This window comes from Lygodium microphyllum, chromosome 13, assembly GCF_053477565.2.
Source record: "Lygodium microphyllum isolate KBCC chromosome 13, Lygodium_microphyllum_v1.1.10, whole genome shotgun sequence".
Taxonomy (NCBI): domain Eukaryota; kingdom Viridiplantae; phylum Streptophyta; class Polypodiopsida; order Schizaeales; family Lygodiaceae; genus Lygodium; species Lygodium microphyllum.
In genome coordinates, this window is record NC_141147.1 from 56,306,818 (window position 1) to 56,315,374 (window position 8,557).

Here is an 8,557-nt window from a genome sequence, read left to right on the forward strand (position 1 = left end):
AGGAGCTTGATGTCCATGTTACAACTAGCTAGGTGACATCTCCAGGTGCTAAAGACCTTATGTTTACTATTCTACAGTGTAAGGCAACCTATTTCCGCCACCTTCCCTGCTGCATTTTGAGCTAGATCACAATACACACCTATGTTTGATCCAATGGACCCTTCATATTCATTGGACAGTGCCTACACTATCAAAGGGATTTATGTCTATGGTATGAAAGCGTATTGGTCGTTGTGTTTTGAGTATGTCAGTGGTCTGCATATGGGATTGTGAAAGACAAGTTCTAGAAGACACTGCAGTAGATTGCCCATACCAGAACTGACAAATGTTGATCATGCTATATTGGGGAAGGACTCAAGTAAGTCAAGAAGTGGATTTTTCATGCATGAGATGGGAATTAGGTAGACAAGGGAGACTTAACTAAGTCTCAATAGCCTAACTTTAGAGAAAAAAACAAGGAGTTTTATTTGAACCGCACTAGTGTATTCAAAAGAAAAAAAAAGGGCAGCTCCATTGTGGGAGGAGCATGTAGTCCTAGATGTCTGGGGGAGAACCCTTTTGCGAATTGAACATGCTATGATCAATCTCCTACATTTCTATCATCTCATGCACATGTTGAAGATATGTTTTACTCAACCATATGCTGAACATACGTATATACTTCATGATTAAGCAAATAAAACAAAAAGAAAGCTAGAAGCTTTGAGCTGGGATAGCTCATCTTTCATGCAAAGGGCAGACATAGACATTACCTACAGATCATAGATACTCCCAGAGATTGCATAGAGGCTTTAAAGTGAGAGCTTGTGATAGTTTACTGTTGTCTAAACTGGGTGTATAACAGAGTATATCTACTGTCCATAGGGTTTTCTAGATTGATTTATGGTCTTCAAAGACTTGTTGAATGCTACTAATGCTCTATGGTTGATAGATGATTGCCAGAACCAAAGTACATGATTTGGAGTGATTTTTGGGCAAAATATTTATGTTTTAATGTTGTTGTAATGAATCTGTCTAAAAAGGATGAAATGGATTTTGAAGGCCCATAATGGGTTGACAGAGATATTGATGTTTTTTAATGGATGATAGCACTTCCGGGTAATGATACCCATCATTTACTACAGGGATTTTGTTATATGCATGGTAGCACTCTCAGAGATTTCATAGAGGCTTCAAAGTGAGAGATTATTATAGTTTATTGCTATCTGAAATGTGTATACAACAGGATATCCACTATCCACAGGGTTTTCTATATTGATTTATGGTGTTCAAAGACTCCCGTTGAATGCTATTGATGCTCTATGGTTGATAGATGATTGCGAGAACCAAAGCACATGATTTGGAGTGATTTTTGGGCAGCATATGTATGTTTTAATGCTACTGTAATAAATCTGTTTGGAAGGGTTGAAATGGATTTTGAAGGCCCATAATGGGTCAATAGACGTATTGATACTTTCTCATGGATGATAGCACTTCCGAGTGATGATACCCAACATTTACTACAGGGATTTTGTTATATGCATGGATATATGAGACATATGTCATTGATTTTGGAGTAGAGATATTGATGTATGTCAGAGTATATTTGAGTCATAGTCTCAAAGTGTGTCATGGGCTAGCATCCCAAGTGTCTTCATGCCTAGGATTTGGGCATATTATATGGATGTATTGAGATTGCTTTGCTGAGCTACATGTGATACAAGATCTTTGGATTGCGCCTTGATTATTGTCTTTGGATTCATCTAATATTTATATTTTCTTTCTTTCATCCTGTTCTAGGACTCAAAGACTCTATACCCTCTATATTTTAGCGCTGCGATAGACCTTTAACCTTACACACTCCGACAATGCTGTCCAGAGCGACCTCAAATCAGGCTACACAAACTTGTGTTTGTGCAAGACAACCATCTTCTTATGCCATGTTTTCAGACCAAGGGTCTCCTCCTGTAGCCTAGCGATACAACAACCTTCTAGGCAATAGGTTTAGCACTCTAGCCAATACGTTTTGTGTTGTGTTTTTGCACCTGGCTAGTAGGCTTCTCACTGGGCAGCACCTTAGCAGCTTGGGCAGCACACTTTGTGGGCGGCTTGTTTTTTTAGATAGACTGATTATCTTTATTTCTACATTTCACATTGAGCTGGTCTTTCCAGACCTGGACAATACCTCAATAGTTTGGGCGGCCTCTCTATCATGCCAGCAATAGGACAAATCTGCATTTATTGCAAGGACTCCATTTCCAGGCACTCCTAGTTCTTGACCAACCCTTGGATTGGCTACATTTATAGGTTGAAAACTTGTTTCCCTCTGCATTTACTGCTCCATCTCTTTGCTCGGCATTGCATGTTTCTTTTGGCATGGGATACTCCCCATCTACCTTGCCTAAGTCAGCCTTCTTTTGTGTCATGGCCCGAAGGACTCAGATTACTCCGAGGATGCCTCTTATTGGTTGCTTTCACTCCAGTGGTAGCATCTTCTTTGCTTTCTTGCAAGTACTTAATAAAGGACATCAATGGCCGATGTGTATGCTTTGGGGGATTGTGTGGTTCGAGATGATTTAGACCGACCACCATCCTATCACTTTTTCCTACTATATTCTTTAGGGGCTTCCAATCCCCAATTGGCATTAATGGAATCTCCTGAGCAAGTGCCACTCCTACCCTCTCTACTCGCATTTGCCAACATGGATGGTATGGAATTGTGAGAGTGCGCAACACAAAGAGGAAAGTGATCATGGAGAAGAGGAGACAAAGAGAGAATGCAAAAGAGAGAAGGAACAATGTGACTACAATGGCTGAAGGTACAATGCTACAACGATCATCTCCCAACATGCAGCAATGGGACAAGCTTCTCTCAAATGAGAGACTTCAGGCTACGAGAAGTGAGAAGACCGGTGTAGAACACATCATATGTCGATGATGGAAGATATGAGAGAAGTGTCACAGCTAGGTCCTTCAAAGAAATATCCGTACTAAGGGATGCAAGCTCATCCCAAATCTACTCCATCTTGTGGGGATGTGATCTCGCATTGTAGGGGAATTTGTGATAGAAAGTTGTCGTAGCTTCAAATCGAGAGATAATTGATGCCCAAATGTCTAGATCCAAAAGAGAGATGCCAATATCTTCCCAACCTCTGTGGTAGTGCTGATACATCTAACATGCATGAGCACAAAACCTACATAACTCAAAAAGAGAAAAGAGCAAGCTCTAGCATTCAACCGATCCCATACAGCTGTTGAATCTGCGGCCACACCATCATGGGGATTTACAGTAGGTTGGGATACTGAGAAAGACAATGCAGATAATGTTAAGGGTAGATAGATCATAGAAGGTACAAGAGAGACATTAATACATGTTACAGAGGATATCGCCATTTGGGATGCAAAGAAATACGGCCTAAGCAAATTAAGTGGATTAATGACGTGGATCTTTGATATTGACATATTCCATGTGATATACAAGTTATTTAAATTCAACCGGGACGTCTTGCATGTATGTATACCTTATTGGTCGACTATCCAGTGGATGTTTAACCCAGGAGGGAAATATGGCTATAGGAGATTGCAATGGACAGGTAGGGATGAACTGAAGATATTTAAAACAATTTTAATTGGGAGAGGATTATTGGTGATCGATGCATCCAGAATGGCCTTTTATACCTTGGGAAGGGTCCTTCAAAGTTTGGTTGACATCTGAGTTCATATGTAGGAGCGTAGAGTCGGGAAGGTCGATGTTTGGCTGGGACTGCATGCAGTAATGAACAGTTGCAGGTTGCGCAGAAAATTTTAGGAGCTGAAATCTTCACAATTTGGTCCATGTGTCTTCAAAAAAGTTGTAGATTGCTAGTGGGGCTACATTTTTTCTTTTTAAAGCTTGGTAATCCGAGTTATGGTTCAAGAGATATGAGCAATTTTCTTGAGGGTGGTCCTATAGGATAGTTTTTTGGACAAGATAAAATTGAATCTGATGGATGTAAAGCATTGCATGTGACATATGCTTTGACAAAGATGTTTGAGACTGAGATGAGGGTACCAAGGATAGGAAAGAGGATCAGGATATGCAGGCATTCAACCGATCCCATACAACTATTGAATATGCGGCCACACCATCATGGGGATTTACAGTAGGTTGGGATACTAAGAAAGTCATGTGGATAATGTCAAGGGTAAATAGATAATAGAAGATACAAGAGAGACATTGATATTGGTTACAGAAAATATTGCCATTTGGGATGCAAAGAAATACGGCCTAAGCAAATTAAGTGGATTAATGACGTGGATCTTTGATATTGACATATTTCATGTGATATACAAGTTATTTAAAGGCAATTGAATGTATGTATACCTTATTGGTTGACTATCCAGTGGATGTTTAACCCAGGAGGGTGATATGGCTATAGGAGACTGCAATGGACAGGTAGGGTTGAATTGAAGATGTTTAAAACTGTTTTAAGTGGGAGAGGATTATTGGTGACCGATGCATCTAGAATGGCCTTTTACACCTTGGGAAGGGTCCTACAAAGTTTAGTTGACATCTAAGTTCATATGTAGGAGATGCACAGTCAGGAAGGTTGATGTTTGGCTGGGACTGCATGCTGTAATGAACAGATGTAGGTTGAGCAGAAAAATTTAGGGGCTGAAATCTTCACAATTTGGTACAAGTGTCTTTAGAAAAGTTGTAGATTGCCAGTGGGGCTACATTTTTTCTTTTTAAAGCTTGGTAATTCGAGTTATGGTTCAAGAGATACGAGCAGTTTTCTGTAGGATAGTCCTATAGGACATTTTTTTGGATAGGATAAGATTGAATCTCATGGATGTAAAGTATTGCATGTGACATATGCTTTGACATAGATGTTTGAGTCTGAGATGAGGGTACCAAGGATAGGAAGGAGGATCAGGATATGCATGCATTCAAATGATCCCATACAGCTATTAAATCTACGGCCACACCATCATGGGGATTTACAGTAGGTTGGGATACTGAGAAAGACAATGTGGATAATGTCAAGGGTAAATAGATCATAGAAGATACAAGAGAGACATTGATACTCGTTATAGAGGATATCGCCATTCGGGATGCAAAGAAATACGACCTAAGCAAATTAAGTGGATTAATGATGTGGATCTTTGATATTGACATATTTCACGTGATATATAAGTTATTTAAAGTCAAATGGGATGTCTTGCATGTATGTATACCTTATTCGTCGACTATCCAGTGGATGTTTAACCCAGGAGGGCGATATGGCTATAGGAGATTGCAATGGACAGGTAGGGCTGAACTGAAGATATTTAAAACAATTTTAATTGGGAGAGGATTATTGGTGATCGATGCATCCAGAATGGCCTTTTATACCTTGGGAAGGGCCCTTTAAAGTTTGGTTGACATCTGAGTTCATATGTAGGAGACGTAGAGTCGGGAAGGTCAATGTCTCGCTGGGGATTGCATTCTGTAATGAACAGTTGCAGGTTGCGCAGAAAAATTTAGGGGCTGAAATCTTCACAATTTGGTCCAGAAGTCTCATAAAAGTTGTAGATTGCTAGTGGGGCTACATTTTTTCTTTTTAAAGCTTGGTAATCCGAGTTATAGTTCAAGAGATATGAGCAGTTTTCTGCAGGGTGGTCCTATAGGACAGTTTTCTGGACATGATAAGATTGAATTTGATGGATGTAAAGTATTGCATGTGACATATGCTTTGACAAAGATGTTTGAGAGTGAGATGAGGGTACCAAGGATAGGAAAGAGGATCAGGATATGCAAGAGAAGAGATGGAGAAGACGCCTATGCAGTGGAGAACGTAGTGGAAGATGAGCATGACACAGATGAAGAAGAGGAAGGAGTACAAGTCGACATATGAGTTTGTGATGCCATATGATCCAGGAGGATTTACAGGGATTGGTATGCTATAGAGGATTGATGAGCTATCATTTCCAAGGTTGGATACAAAGGGATACATGTTAGTTGGGATCTCCTTCAACAACTATTCCCTAGCCTACCTTTTTCTGTTTACTACTATTCGGGTGACATGTCCCTAACCAAAATTGGCCTGTCTCCAACCCTTTGTTGTCTACATTGTTACAACAATCTACAATTTCAATTTATGAATTAGTTTATTCATGTATTGCTTATTAAGTATCCTTATGCACACTCACCAAGAGCAATCTGCATCTCGCTCAGCTTCCTCCATCTCTGCACGTAGGCTTTCATCATTCTCTAAATCATCCTCCCTCTCCATAAAGTTACCACTGTCATCGTTAACCTGCACATTTGATGGTAAGAATAAGCATTAAGCATTAGATGAGGAGGTTGGAAAAATCAGCCTTGAGCCTCTACAATGAAATGACTAGCACAGAAACTAGGCTATCTCATGTTTGCAGATATCATTTTACTCTAGTAACATAATGGCAAACAAGAGCCAATAGTTTGCCCACATTAGAGCCTCATAGCCAAAGAAATCTTGCACAATATAGCCACTGGGTAATTAGTACAAAATAATTTTATGAAGCACATAGCCAACTTATCAAAGTGCAAAGGAAACTCATCCTAGTTTACAAATATTCATTCTCTCTTCATAAGATGTTTTCGTGACTCAAACTGTAAATGATGAGATCTCATGTTTCCTTGAGTAAAAGATATTCTAGGGGGCTACCCACTAGCCCTAATGGGTTGTGGTGATGGAGAATATATGTCCCATGGAGGCGGTGATGCTACAAACATAAGGTTACCAAAGTAAACAAAAGTCTTCCAATGGACACTAAAAACCAATCAAATGCTACACGAGGAAAATAAAAACTAAAATACCATTGCTATACGGGGGATCTCCTCCTTCCCATTGTCTCAAAATGAGCTTTGAAATGTAAACATGGTATAAGCTTTTGCACACCTTGATTATTGGTGGAATATTTTAATTTTGATCAGAACAAGTGGAGCCTCTCTTTGGTGGGTATTACACTGTGACTAACTAAAATCAATTCATTTAGCTATGGACAAAGATAGTGGATCCCACCCTTGCATGTTTCTAACTATGATCTTCCCCTTCCATATTTAAAGGTAACTACAATCAATTCATTTAGGTATGGACAAAGATAGTGGGTCCCACCCTTGCATATTTCTAACTATGATCTTCCCCTTCCATATCTAAAAGGTAGGCATGCTTTGATAGTCCATGAATAGGGATAAGTTGCATGCTTTTGTAGTTCATGAATAGGGATAAGTTGGTAAGTGATAGGGATAAGTAATCTTGATAAAAATAGCTTTGAGTTTAATAGTTTGCAATATGAACTCTTTAAAAAAATAAAATTGACAATTTCATCTTTTTATAGTTTCTAAAAATAAATGTTGCATGGATTACAAGCAAGGTGAATGTACATGATTGCGAACATGGTGAATTTTTTCCATCTTATCAAGCATTAAGTGCAAGCTATAAATAGCAAGCATTGGTATTAAGGTTTCCTTTCATTTTTTTTGTTTATAATGTATTTTTAGCAAAATGCATGATAATTAAGCATGATAAAGCACTTTTCTTCTACAATTATGGGGTTTACATGCAAGGAGTCTGGGAGCTTTCACTCAACCGCCAAGACCCACGGACCACTTATTGTTTCAAGCGTTCCAAGCCAAGCTCTAATGGCTACCTCTCACATAGCCTACGCGCTCTCATGCCTACCAGGTGTAGTGAGCTTACCTCCATGCCGTTCGAGTTACCTCCTCTCCCGCGCACTCCGATAGCTCCACGATCCAAGTGCAAGCTTCAAGCAAGCTCCATCCTCAAGCTCCATGCTCCAAGCTCCATCACCGCGAGCAAGAGAAGAGAATAGCATAGAAGAGAAGAAGAGAGAAGAAGATGGAGAGCTTCTCCACCCCACAGTCCCTCACCCTCACACACTCACTCCCTCACACTCTGACACTCTCACACTCCCTCTCTCAAGCACAAGCTCAAGCAAGCAAGAAGAAGAAGAAGAAGAAGAAGAAGAGAGCCACTTTTTGCCACACACAACAATGAGCTTCTCATTCACTTTTCAACTTTATATACAAAACCCTAAATCCCTTTTGGGCGGTCAACCGCTTTTCCCTTTTTTACATGGCCGGCCGTAGCCTAGGCCCTTTTCCCATTGTTCTTCCTTCTTCCTAGCTTTCTTTCCACCGCCCGTCTACATTTACAAATTGCACGGGTGAGAGCCCGGCGCTCTTTGAATTAAACCATGATGCACTTGCACTTTTTTATGAAAGTTTTGACTTGCGCTTTTCCTTGTGAGCCTTTGTCTTCCGTTTCTCTTCGCCTTGGCCTTTGTCCTTGTCTTCTATTTTAGCTTTCCGGATTTTCCATCGCCTGGCACTCTTTTACAAGGTTTCAGGGTGCGCCTTTGTATTTTAAAATGCACATTTCCCCTTTTGCATTTGCCTCAGACTTTTTAAGATTGCCCTTGCGCTTTTGGCCTTTTCTCCTCTTCTTTCTTTAGTCGAGCTACCTTTTTTTCGCCTTTGCCCTGCGTCTTTTTTATTTCCTTTTGCTTTCTTCGTGTTGGTGTTAACATTACCCCCCTCCTAGACGAGTGCCAG